Source organism: Metopolophium dirhodum, chromosome 1, assembly GCF_019925205.1.
Source record: "Metopolophium dirhodum isolate CAU chromosome 1, ASM1992520v1, whole genome shotgun sequence".
Classification (NCBI taxonomy): Eukaryota; Metazoa; Arthropoda; class Insecta; order Hemiptera; family Aphididae; genus Metopolophium; species Metopolophium dirhodum.
The window spans coordinates 89796056-89809645 of NC_083560.1; the positions used below are offsets into that span (position 1 = coordinate 89796056).

At 38.9% G+C, this 13590-nt stretch overlaps 1 pseudogene; it reads left to right on the forward strand.

Annotated features, from left to right (window-relative positions):
* Nucleotides 1-549: 549 nt before the first annotated feature.
* LOC132937384 (uncharacterized) lies at nucleotides 550-13350 on the forward strand (annotated as a pseudogene).
* The last annotated feature ends 240 nt before the right edge of the window (nucleotides 13351-13590 follow it).

Below are 13590 nucleotides of genomic sequence, written 5' to 3' on the forward strand. Positions count from 1 at the left end.
TCAGCATATTGCAGATATTTGCTATTTTCATTCGGTATTGTGTATTGACTATTGCGTATTTATACTTAACGATAAGCCCGTAAAATGCCAGTATTCACCAGTATTGGCACAACTAAGACAAACACTGGCTGGTCAACGCCCGTAATTCATTCGGTGCCCGTAAAGTGCCAGTATTGAGTCAATACTGACTGCCAGTACTTCTTTTCCAGTACTGTTGTAGTACTGGATAAAATTATATACCAGTACTGTACCCGTAAGGGCCAGCCAGCTCTTGGTTGCCAGTACTGTCGCAGTACTACGCCCTTTGTGAGAGTAGGCGTAAGCCATAAATTTCCGATTGGGACCACTTAAATATAAAATTTTGACCATAACTTTGTTAGTGTGTTTGGTTGTTACTTGTTCAGTACATTTTGTTTTTTTGTTTTATTTTTCCTACCTACTTTTGGCGGTTCATCCAATTATCTTTGCAATAACTAATTACTATAAATATAACTACTCCTTTTTTTTTTGTATTTTTTTTTTACTCATTCTAGTTTTATATTAACAATGATGAACAACGAGGAAATAATTGCTCTCCCAGATCATTTGGTGGACCACGACTACTTGCTGTCAGTTTTATATGAAGATGATCATATAGTGCATGAAGAAGAAGTAGTCGAAGAAGTTGAGGTATTAGAAGAAGAATAGGAAGAGGAACAAATTGTCGGAGTGTCGGAAACATATACTTTGATTCTTGGAGTTCATAACAGATCAAGGATATATGTTGATAACTTGGGATTCAAGTATTACAAACGACAAGTCCGAGGACACCGCGTGTATGTATAATAGTTTGTCCAAAATAAATACCTACCTATTTGAGTAATGATAATAATATTATGTATTTATTTTATAGGTATTTAGTATGCGAACGACAGAAGAATCGGAACCAGTACTGCCCTTCCACTGCAACTGTTGGTACAAATTTGAATGACAATAGAATTCATCTAGGGCACTACCACGATCACCAGCCCGGAGTGATTGACCTGAATGTGCTATTTTTTAGAGAAACCATTGGTGAAAAGGGAATTGATCCAGCAGTTACAACCTCATTTATGAGAACTTAGTACAATAATGAAATTATCAAGTGAGTCGTATTCAAACTTATCTGTGTATTCTAAATTATTATTTGTTACTTGTTGGTATTAGTTATCCCTATAAATAATGAGCAATGCAAAATAATATATTTTAAGTCAATTATTAACTGATTTTTTTGGTTTTGTTAGCCATCCAAAAGCAGCTCCCAACTACACATTTATTCAGGCTCAAGAACGAGTGAAAAAGATGAGACGTCGAAGATTTCCATGACAACCCCTTGACATTGGGCAACTTGCAGTTACACTGAATGAAGCACGTAATGCCATTTACGCTTCAACAGTTCAAAATCCCCCATCTAGGTAAATATAGTTGTTTGTTCTAAGTTAATAAGTTATAACTAATAAGCTATTATATAATTAGTCACATATGGTAATAATATAGCTTATAAGTAAATCCTATATTAATGTATTCAATTTTAAATAATAAGTACCGGAAAAAATGTACATTTTACTTTCATAAGTAATTTATCTGCTCTGGGTAGATTTTTATGAATGTGTTATGTATAGAATATTTTATGGACACATTTATTTGTGTTTTTATTTTTCTTGTATGAATTGTATTTAATCTCTATTTATTATCAAATTCTAAAATATTGCTATAAAAGGATATTGTCCGTTTATAAAATAATAATCTATTATAAATTAATATACATTTGACATAACTCTCACATCAGTAACTTAAGTATAATTTGTTTGATTTACACATGATTTCTCATAGTAGGTAAATGTTACTTTACTGTGAAATGAAAATTATTCACTATTTTAATATTAATATCAATATTAAATATAGTAACCAAATTTTTTGTTATGTTAATTTTAACATTGAAATAGGAAAATTGTTTTTTTAGTTATTACAAATTGAATAATGTATTGTATTGAATAATTTTTAGATAAAATGTTCCAAATTATTATACATTTTATTTTAAAAATTATTATTAGGTTCTTTCAACAAGCATTAGTCTAGTCGTCGATGGAAGGAGTGTTGGTGTGATCTTCGCGAACATGGATGCAATTGACAAATACAGAGAAGAATTGACTACGGTGACATTGGTTGGGATTGATGGGACCTTCAAGACTGTGCCTCGTGTTCCTGCAGATTTAAAATGTTTTCTTACTATCCAGGTTGTTTTCAAAAGTGTTGTAAGTGTTGAATAATTGATATTATTTATGTATAGTCTAAATTCTTTTATCTTAATATATTTCTCACTAATTTTTTTATTTTTTTCTAGCCCTTTCCAATGGTCTATGCTCTTCTGGGGAGTATGACTGAAGAAGTTTATGCGGCTCTGTTTAACATTGTACGAAATATTTTACCTTTAAATTATCAACGTGTTTGTTTTATTACAGATTATGAAAAAGCTCTGATGTCAGCCGTTTAACAATCATTTCCAGAAAGCCAATTAAGATGCTGTTGTTTCCATTTTACCCAGGTATAAGCATTAAGTGATAGTTATATAAAAAAACCAAAAATAAAAATAATAAATGTTTTTTTTTCTAGTCAATTGTACGGTATTGTCACCGAAAGATGAACACTGTTTTGGATTTGATCCGTACAAACCCGGTAGCAGCTCGCGTTCTCAGAATGGTAAATCTATGTTTGATATCTCTATTCAATTGTATTTCTGTTTAATACTCCATTGTATTTTTATGTTTTGGCATTACCTCATATACCCGCTACCAGGAATGACCCACGCTGTTCATTTTCCATGGCCGATGGTTTCAGTGCTATACTGGACTACACGAGACAATTTCCTGAAGTTGAACGAGGTATGAGAAACTTTTTAATTGGGTTTGTGGAGGGGTAGAACACGATTGCGTACGTTTGTCCTTTTTGACAACACGATTGCGTATGTTTGGGTAGTAAATATCTTAAAGAAAAAAAAATAAACACTATTGCGTATGAAACTGTATGCAACGTTGTCAAATTTATTAATTTTACAATATACCAAATAAATATCCAGTAAATGTAGACTTTTATAATAATCAATATAAAAGTTAGTTAGTAATTATTATAGGTGTACAAAAGTTGTATATTATGTGTGGGTATGTGACTGAGTGATGTGATTATGTGAAGCTGCTCTGGACTCTTTTATTTAATAATTAGATCATATTCTGTATATTGTAAAAGGTTACGATTCACGACTGTTATAAGAGTGGTTTATGTCTATATACATTGTGAATATAATATAATATAATTATAATATAGTATAATATGCATTCACAGAGTGTGCGAAAGGCGGCAGCTCTACGTAAATCGACGCGCTTGTTGTCTTCGTATTTGATTTTTCTTCCTCGTAACTCTATAGGTGGGGAGGAGAATGAAAAACCTAACCTACGAAGTACTTAACCTAATGCCGTAATGCAGATATAAGACAGTTGTTTGCGGTCTAAAAATATACAAACAATTTATTATAATATTCTGCAGTTCGATAAATCTTACATACCTACTAATGTTAGTGATAATAATAATGCACGATCACAGGCCGATCGGCAAAAACAATATAAAAATACAAATGTACATCGAAGACGACGACGACGAATAATAAATCAATTAGAAAAAGACAATAATAATACAAAGCACGTCGGAGACCTATGACGATAAAATATAATAACAAATAATGCGCTTGTATACGACCTGATACGCTGAGGTTGATAGCAGGTGGTAATGTGGTGACGGAGCGGTTGTCCCAGAACGACGATGATACTGCTGCTTGCTTCTGTGAGGTATGCGACAATAGCATTCCGTCGAAAATGGCGAATGGGTCGACGACACCGCGTACTTGCGTTCGATAGTCGACGATGGCGTGGAGGCGTCGGAACGGAATCAAAAAATGGGCCAGCGCGGGTAAAATTACGATCGGCACTTGCGTGCCCGTTGTTGCGGCGTAGAACGCGGCACAAACGACAACACTTTAATACGCCACGGCTAACACGTTCGCACGATGTAGGGCGGGCGGACGGAAACACACGTGGACGCGTGATACGAAATTCACGTGGCGAACGTCGTAATGATGACGACGGAATACAATAAAACGATGCACGGTAGCAACCGCGAGGACGGGTTCGCAAGTCGTCGAACGGACGGGTGAAAACAATACGTGTACACGTGGGTACGTGTGGACGAGCCGGGCTCGAACCACACGACGATGGTCGGGCGGGCGACAAATTACGATATTCTGACCGAATGACCGTACAATACTTCGTTGGCGACACGGCGTAAATGCGACGCAAACAGAAAGGGCCGACGGATTCAAAATGACGAAACCGACGGACGAACGGTAAACGTGTAAACACGGGCGGGCGACGAGAAAAATAACAATTAAGCCGTGGTTTGGCACAGACAGCCGGAACTCTAGGTATCACGTATACGAGTTGATGAGCGAGCCTCATGTGGTGCACGGAACAACAAGACGGTATTGACGGCGACGGTGCACCGGGTCGTGATGGTTATAACATGTGGATTTTAACCCGAAAAATGCCAAGTCGGCGGAGACACGATACTTTAGCCTTAGACGGCTCCAAAACCACGACGACAGCCAAGATGGCTGAGTAACTCAGCAACGAACGACGGACGGCGGGCAACAACGGTTTTGGCGATAACATAAAACGCGCAACAACGGCGGGATAAGTGTTGCATGGAGCGCGGGTGCTCGTGGTAGGAGGTAAGACGATAACGGTCGACCGGCATCCGCGAAACGTGCAGTGGTTCCGTATCCAACATTTTCTCCCCCCGTTGAAAGATCCCGTGGACTTTCAAAGAACCATCAGAGCTGAGGATTGACGTTGAAAGACCAGATCGCACACATTACAATGAATTGCGGGTTCGATAAATACATAAAAATACAAAAAAAAATAACATAAATCATAATACAATGATACATAATATACATTTAAAGAGGGAGGATGTACGAGTGGATGTCAGGAAAGTCTACTCATCGGTTGGCAGCTTAACCACTTTGACGACTGGTCGCTTCATCTCCCCATCTTGTGTCTTAATCGTGACTACGCGGACCGTCTCATCAGGCAGGATGCGTGCCATACGCCACACGGAAGGGGGTTGATTTGGAGCATCAACAATGACGAGATCATTCACCTTGAGGTTGTCCTGGATAGCAGTCCATTTCTGACGACCCTGCAGTGTATTCAGGTATTCCTAGGGCCATCGTTTCCAGAACGACTGGTGTAGTTGTCGGAGAAGTTGCCAGCGTGTAAGCCGATTCATTGGAACTTCGGCGAGGTTCTCCTCTGGCACTGCTAGTGGTGGCTGTCCGATGAGGAAATGTCCAGGTGTTAAGGTGGTGAGGTCGTGTGGGTCCATATAGGCTGGAGTAAGTGGGCGTGAGTTGAGGATTCCTTCGACTCAAACACACGTCTCAAGTTCCTCATAAGTAAGCACCTGAGTACCAATCACTCGTTTCAAGTGGAATTTCACGCTCTTGATACCCGCTTCCCACAAACCGCCAAAGTGCGGCGCGGCTGGTGGGTTGAAGTGCCAGTTACAAATTACGCGTGCGGATACCTGAGTTTGGACGTCCTTGTTGTGAAACATATGTTTTAGTTGACGAACGGCGCCAACATAGTTCGTGCTGAAATCAGAATACATATGTGCCGGTACACCTCGGCGTGCAACGAATCGATCTAGGGCGGCGAGGGACGCGCCACTCGTCAAATCGGAAACAATTTCAACGTATATGGCTTTGGTGGCCATGCAAACAAATAACGCGATGTAAACTTTAGTGGTCTTCGTGTTTCGTCTTTTGCATTCCTTAATGAGGTATGGTCCTCCATAATCTGTGCCCACACTAGAAAACGCGCGAACTGATTGAACCCGAGCTTCTGGGAGTATGCCCATACGAGATGTTGGATGTAGTGCTTTGTGTCGAGTGCACGTATGACGCACTTAAAAATGACACGACGAACACCTCTCGACATGATACAATCCAAAATTCTTGACGTAGTATAGCGATGATGAGTTTCGGTCCTGCATGTAAGAATCTTCGGTGAAATGCGGTGATGAGCAGCGATGTAACATGAGATTCTTTCGGGAGTAGATACGGGTGTTTTGCATCGTCAGTCAACATTGATCGCTGCAGTCGACCGCCTACCCGAATTAAACCCGTATGATCCAGAAAAGGAGCTAACTGAGCCACAGTCGGAGTGGTTACTATATGATTGTGTTTGGCCAGTTGTTTTTGAAATTCTTGAAAATGCGTACGTTGAGTGACTCGAATAGCCAGTCGTATGGCACGCTGCAATTCATCAGGTGTGAGAACGTCTGCGTTGGTTGAACGCTTTACAATCACTCGATTTATAAAACGCAACGCATATGCTAATGCCGGTTAAAGACGTGACCACGACGAAAACCTGAAAAAAAGTTATCGAAATTCGGTGCTTCGCGTATAGCTAACACGCACGCGGACATAGTTTTCATTTCAGGCAATTGGTGAGGACTGAGCGATTGGACAGGTGGTCCTGGCCAACTTTCCTCCGGGAAATGTATGAACGATGGCCCCTTCCAATGCAGCCTGCAAGCTATGAGGTCGTCAGGCAATAATCCACGTGATGAAGGGTCAGCAGGGTTATCCATGGTAGGCACATGAGACCAATCGCAATCTGAAAGTAGGGAGTGGATCTTGGTTACTCGGTTGGTAACAAAATCTTAAAATACTTTTGGTCGGTAGTGAGCCATGATAACACTACAGACGAATCTGTCCAGGCACGCACTTTTGAAACCGGAACAATTGATGTAATTTTCAGGTAGAGCCGTTGTAACATTTGAGCTAATAAGAAGGCTGCGCATAACTCTAACCGAAGTATGGTGAGAGACTCGTCCTTCTCACTGCCTTTCAAGGGAGCGACCTTGGTCTTGCACGTCACCAGGTATATGGACACCTTGTCCGTCCTATCGACAACACAGAGGTACACTGTTGTGGCATAATCCTTCTGCGACTCGTCGGCAAACCCTAATAGTTGGACATCCTGAAATCCTCTGGTGTCAATATGGCGAGCGATATCTAGATTGCTTAACGAAGGCAATTCTGACAAAAAATACCGCCACGCCGTCTGTAGGTGTGGAGGCAGCGGAGTGTCCCACTCTAACTGTGTCTGCCAAAGTTGTTGCATGAATGATTTCGCCCACCATAACATTGGACCGAGAGCACCAATGGGGTTGAATAATCTAGCAATGGCAGATAATACCCCTCGCTTTGTATTGGGCGTGTCTTCAACATGGGTGTGGTAACCAAAGGCATCGGTAACAGGGTCCTAATGTAGGCCGATTACCTTCAATGATGGCTCATCCTTAAGTTCGAAGGAGGGACAATTAGCTCGATCTTCAGGCGGAATGCAATCCAAAATCCTGGAGCTATTGCTACACCACTTTTTCAAACTACAACCAGCTGATCGAAGTAATCCTATAGTGTGATCTTGCACCTGACTCAATTCTGCTTCCGTGTTCCGTCCTACCACAATGTCGTCGACGTAGGTATGATTAGTTAAGACGCCCTTGGTGGTGGAAAATAGTGGTTCAGCGCAGGCGTCCAAAGCGTGTAAAACACGTATGGCCAAGAATGGAGCGGAACTCACACCATATGTAACTGTTAATAATTCGTACTCCTGGATCTCCTGTTCCGGTGAATGTCGCCAAAGGATGTGTTGAAACACGCAGTCTTCATCGCGGACCTTGATCTGACGGTACATTTTAACGATGTCGGCGATGAAAATATTATATTTGTATAACCGGCATATGAGTAAGAGTTCACTTATGTAATTTTGTTATTTCGGCCCGACACAAAGAATATCATTGAGAGAGAACCCCTGACGATGACTTTGCTGACGCGTCGAAAACGACCCGTAATTTGGATGTATCGTCATCTCGCTTAACTACCGGGTGGTGATGTATATAATATTTTACAGGTCAGGTAGCGACTTTCATGTGTCCTAACGCCAGGTAGTCATTCGTGAAAGATCGATATGACTCGTACAACAGTTTGTCCTTTTGAAGGCGATGTTCCAAGTTTAGTAGACGTTTCAAGGCTAAAGATCGGGATTCTGCGAGTTGACATGTTGACGACCTAATTCCGGACCTTGGAGGGGCCATTTGAATACCATCGTCATTAATGAAAACGTGGTGTCGAAACGGTAGAGCAATACAGAAACGCCCATCTGTATCTCGTGATGTAGATTTGGTAAACCACCTCTCACACAACTCATCTTCCGTGGTAGGAACTGCAGGAGCGACGGGTTCTTCAATTGACCAAAACCGATGTAGTAAAGTATCTATCGACGGATTAGAAGTAAGCAACAATGATACACGTGGGGCCGAAGCCCTTCCAAGAGGGTTCACTAATCCCATTATAATCCATCCCAGATGGCTGTCCATGGCTGATGGAAAACCGGCAATGTGTTTTACTATCGACTTAGAACGGATAAGAAACGGATATAAATCACCTCCAAGTAGCATGTCGATTTGAGACGGAGTGTCGAACTGGGGATCGGCCAATACTAAATGTTGATATTGTGTGCGTACTTCTGGCGGTAGGGGCGTAGACGGTAAAATAGACGTTAACTTAGGAAGTACTATTAACTCGTGGCAATTAAATTTTGGACTCGACGTATGGTGTGGTATGAAAGAACACGACGTGCTACCCCTAACTTGGGTAACCGGACTTTGAGATAGACCAACTATCTCACTTTCACATTTACGCCGGGATAAACCAATGCGAGCTACGCAGTCCGTAGTAATTGCCAATATTTGTGACCCACTGTCCAATAATACGTGCACAATATGATACTTTCCGCACGCATCTAGAATCCAAACAACGGCTATACACAATAACAACGTAGTACCAGACGCGGACATGCCCGAAAACTTAATATTGGAGCTTCCACCCTCTCCACTATCGATTGAGACGCGTTCCTGATTGGTGGTGGTCGTAGGCTCTGATTCTGATTGAAAATATAACAAAGTGTGATGAGGTTGTTGACATTTTCCACAACGGTATTTGGATTTAACACGTGTCTACCATGTGCATCGAACTCATACACGAAAAACATAATTTATTTGTTCGAACGTATTCCCGACGCTGTGGCACGGGATATGTTTTGAATTCTGGACAGTGATACAGGAAATGTTCACCACGATTACAAATAGTACAATGTTTTGCCCTATTCAATTTTGATTTTGACGAATACGACGAGGCGCCTTTAGTCTTATGAACAGCATTACTCACGGCGGTAAGCGCCAACTTCGGCGGGATAAGTTTTTGAGATTTATTAGCTCGAGCTTCAGTTTTGTCAACCCCCTGTATGTTCTCCAATATCTTCAAACGTTTTTGAACAAAAGTGATGATAGTATTAAAATTCGGAATAGTAGATTGACATACACCCGCTTCAAACAACTGACGTGTTGTCGGATCTACTACACGTGAACCCAAAAAAAAAAACATAAAACCCGCGAGATCTCGATTTCGAGTAATTTTAACGTGGAAACATTTTCTTTGAAAATATTTAAGAACGTAGTCAGGGCTGGTACTGATTCTTGAGCGATCGGCTTGAAGGCGAAAAGCTTGTCCAAATGAGTAGTTGCTAGCAATCGTTTGTTTTCGAATCGGTCGGTGAGCGCCGCCCACGCAACATCATAATTCGACGCCGACAATGGAATTGATTTAATTACAGATAGTATCGAACCGGTCAAACTCTGTGACAATAACTGAAATTTGTGTATATTGTCAACATTGGTATCATAATGAACAAATGATTTAAAACTATCACGGAACGCACACCAGTTTATTATGGACCCGTCGAAAGACGGCAATTCAATTTTTGGAAGTGCACTAAACGATTGCCGAATAGGTACCGGTTGTATAGCCATGGTTGCTTCCGACGCGCGATTAATTATTTCGTAAATTTCATCAACAACAGCTTCGAAGGTATCCGTTACGGGCGAATCAGCCGATTCGTATTCATTGGAACGACCGACAATGACCAATGAATTAATGATAACAGTTTGTTTAGCTTGAAAACGGCGCACCGGGTCGCGATGGTTATAACATGTGGTTTTTAACCCGAAAAATGCCAAGACGGCGGAGACACGATACTTTAGCCTTAGACGGCTCCAAAACCACGACGACAGCCAAGATGGCTGAGTAACTCAGCAACGAACGACGGACGGCGGGCAACAACGGTTTTGGCGATAACATAAAACGCGCAACAACGGCGGGATAAGTGTTGCATGGAGCGCGGGTGCTCATGGTAGGAGGTAAGACGATAACAGTCGACCGGCATCCGCGAAACGTGCAGCGGTTCCGTATCCAACACAGAGTCATGGCTCTGTAGTGCACAGCCCTGTCACTGCTGTGAACAACGTTTCTTTTATGACGGTGCAGCTCCGTTGTTTACGACGTATGTTGACGCGGCTACGACGGTGGTGGTAGATGGTCCGCGGAGAGCCGGTCGTTGATGGGGTAGGATGGGTGGCACACTCGAACGTTTAAAAAGAAAACGACAAACACAATTTCGGGTGACAAGATCGGTGTTTATTTCACACGTATATAAATATAAATAATATATGTATTTTTTTTTTTATTTTTTATTTAATTAATAATAACAATAAATTATTAATTTATCTACCTCATTAAGCAATGCTTGTGGTGAGGTAGATGAGTTGATAGTATACAATATAATATAATATTTAAATTAAAAACAAAGAAAATAAATATGATAAGATTAACAAAGAAGAACAAAATTTGTGATTAGCAACAATATTAAATACTTAAATTCTACATAATATATAATTAAAGTTCAAGTAATAAGTAATTAACAATAGCTTTTTTATTAGTTATAAAATTATACTTATTTACATTACTAGAAATAATTTTTTTTAGGTACAGCGGCAATGAATTGAAATTTGTTGGACCTAGATAGTCCACAAATTTTTTCCCAAAACTCTTATTAGTGTAGTTTACTTGCATGTCATATGACCTATTTTCCCTTTTATTATTTTTTTGGAAACCAAAGTTATCAATTTGGAACATAATAGAGAACTGCTTGTATAAATATCTGACCGGCAGAGCTTTAAAAACTTTATAATTAGTAGTATACTAAAAGATATTAAAGAAAAAAAACAAGAACAACTGACGGCGGCTATATGAGAAGATATATAGATGGTTGTGGTCGTGGCGTGCGCTCACAACGTGTGTCTTTTTACTAGTGACTAGTCTACGACGGCCGGTACTCGTTCTACGCGACTCGCCTTCCCGTCCCACCTTGTGCCTTTGTGGCGTGGTGGGGGAGTTGGCGTTGTCGCGCTGTAGCCCGTAGTGGCGGTTGACGAAAAATGTAGACTGGTCGCTGCGGTACCTGTACTTTGTACTGGTGGCCGCTGCGTACCGTGTCAATGTTTGAAAGGAAAAGGTTGTTTTAAATAATATAACACAACACTTTGAATTACTTTAAAGAATGGTATAATGATATTGATTAGTAAAATAATAAAAGTTAAATTAGTTATTTGATTAAAAGCACGGACACGACGACAATAAACACTCCGTAGAAGTCCGCGTGTCCGAAGTGAGTACCCATATTTATATGAACATTCAATGTCAAATATTAGTCTACGTGCTTTTGAATGATGCATGATTAAGGAAAAAGTCGTTAAAGAATTGACCAATACTGTTAATACGTGAGCATTTTCGTTAGTAGGTAACAAGGTAATGAAAGTCCGAACACTTAAAATATCAATGAATACGTGTCACCTTGAGGTTTACTACAGCTCTCAACAATATGTTATGATGTTGAGTTGGTTTATGAGCTTGTAACTTAAGAGTTAAAAGACAATGTTTAAATTTGTTATATTATAGATTTGTTAAACAACTTATAAGTTATATGTAAATATGTTACATATTTTCTTTGTTTCATATAACAAACTTTTATAAATGTTCATTTGGAATTTGACGACTATAAACTTTTTGATACAATAAACATTTTATTTTTATTTTTCATGGAAATGAAATATTTCAAGAAAATAAATTTCATGAAATTCTAAAACCCTAACAATACGCGTAGGTAATAAAAGCTTAATGATTATTAAAAAAGAAATGTATTTATAAATTATTTTTAGTGTAATTATGTGGTACCTATATACTAGTATGAAAATTGGCAACAACGCTAAATAGTTCGTACGCAATCGTGTAGCTTAAAAGGTGTCATCAAAAACAATCGTACGCAATCGTGTTTTACCCATGTGGAGTATTATTGGTTGTTACAGGTCGGCCCAGGTCTAATCAGTGTTTTTGGAGAAGAATACAGAACCAACAACTACTTGGAGTCTTTCCACGCTACACTTTTAACTAAAATGCACAGACACCCTATATATGGAATTTTATTCGTGAGTTTTTGCAATACATGGTGTGTTGTGTTTTAAAGCCTTGTGTTATATGTTCGTTGTTATAAGTATCATATAATATGTATTATTATATGTTTCATGTTTAACCTAATAAGATGTAGTGCTTACAGGATATGTTGGTTCATGTTGCATCCTTGTCCTATATGTTTGTGTTTGTATATATCTCATTTATGTAATGTGTAAACCACCTAACAAGAAGGAGTTAATGGTCAGAGAAGTAAGTAAATATGTTGTTTTAAAATTTGATTTTTAGTTAAAATATTTAATTTTTGTTTCTAGTTATGGTATAATTTTTACTGTATGTATTTACTGTCTTGCTCTAACATATATATCAAATATTACAATCATTTATATTTTATTTCCTACTGATCAATAACTTTGCTTACATAGGAACTAACTTCCACTTGAAAACCAATATTTCGTTGAATTCGACCAAGCCAGAAGAAACCTCAGGATGTATATAATTATTTTTTTTTTTACATACATAATTTTTTTTTTGGGCTAGTTACATATATTTTATTTTTCTAAAGCTTTGGTTATTTTGATAAAAACGAATAAAATGTTTTTACTTATTAATAGGTACATATTTATGATTCATAAATTGTCTTTCAAGTGGAAAATATTGAGTAGCCTGCTACATTTATGTCAAACAATCACTATTTTATGTTATATCATTAGATTTTGTTTTAAACTTAATTACATTTATAAATTATATTTCAGATTAGAGATGGAGCATCAAGAAGGGAACAAGAGAACATTACCACTGTCTTAGCAGGCCATGTATAACAACTCAACCGAGGACCTCACAGGATTTTTGGGAAGAGCTGGACACCACAATGAAGGATACATACAAGGCATAATCGGACCATATCCACGGGTAAAAATATTTTTAATTTTATTTACATTTTGTAAATTAATTAATATGATTGTTTTGTTTTTTAATAGGATCAGTAAATTGTCCTTGTTATGTTTGTCGTACGGTACCATAAAGAGCAATATTGTTAATATACCTTAAATCGTTAATACAATTTAAAATATATTTTAATAAACATAAAA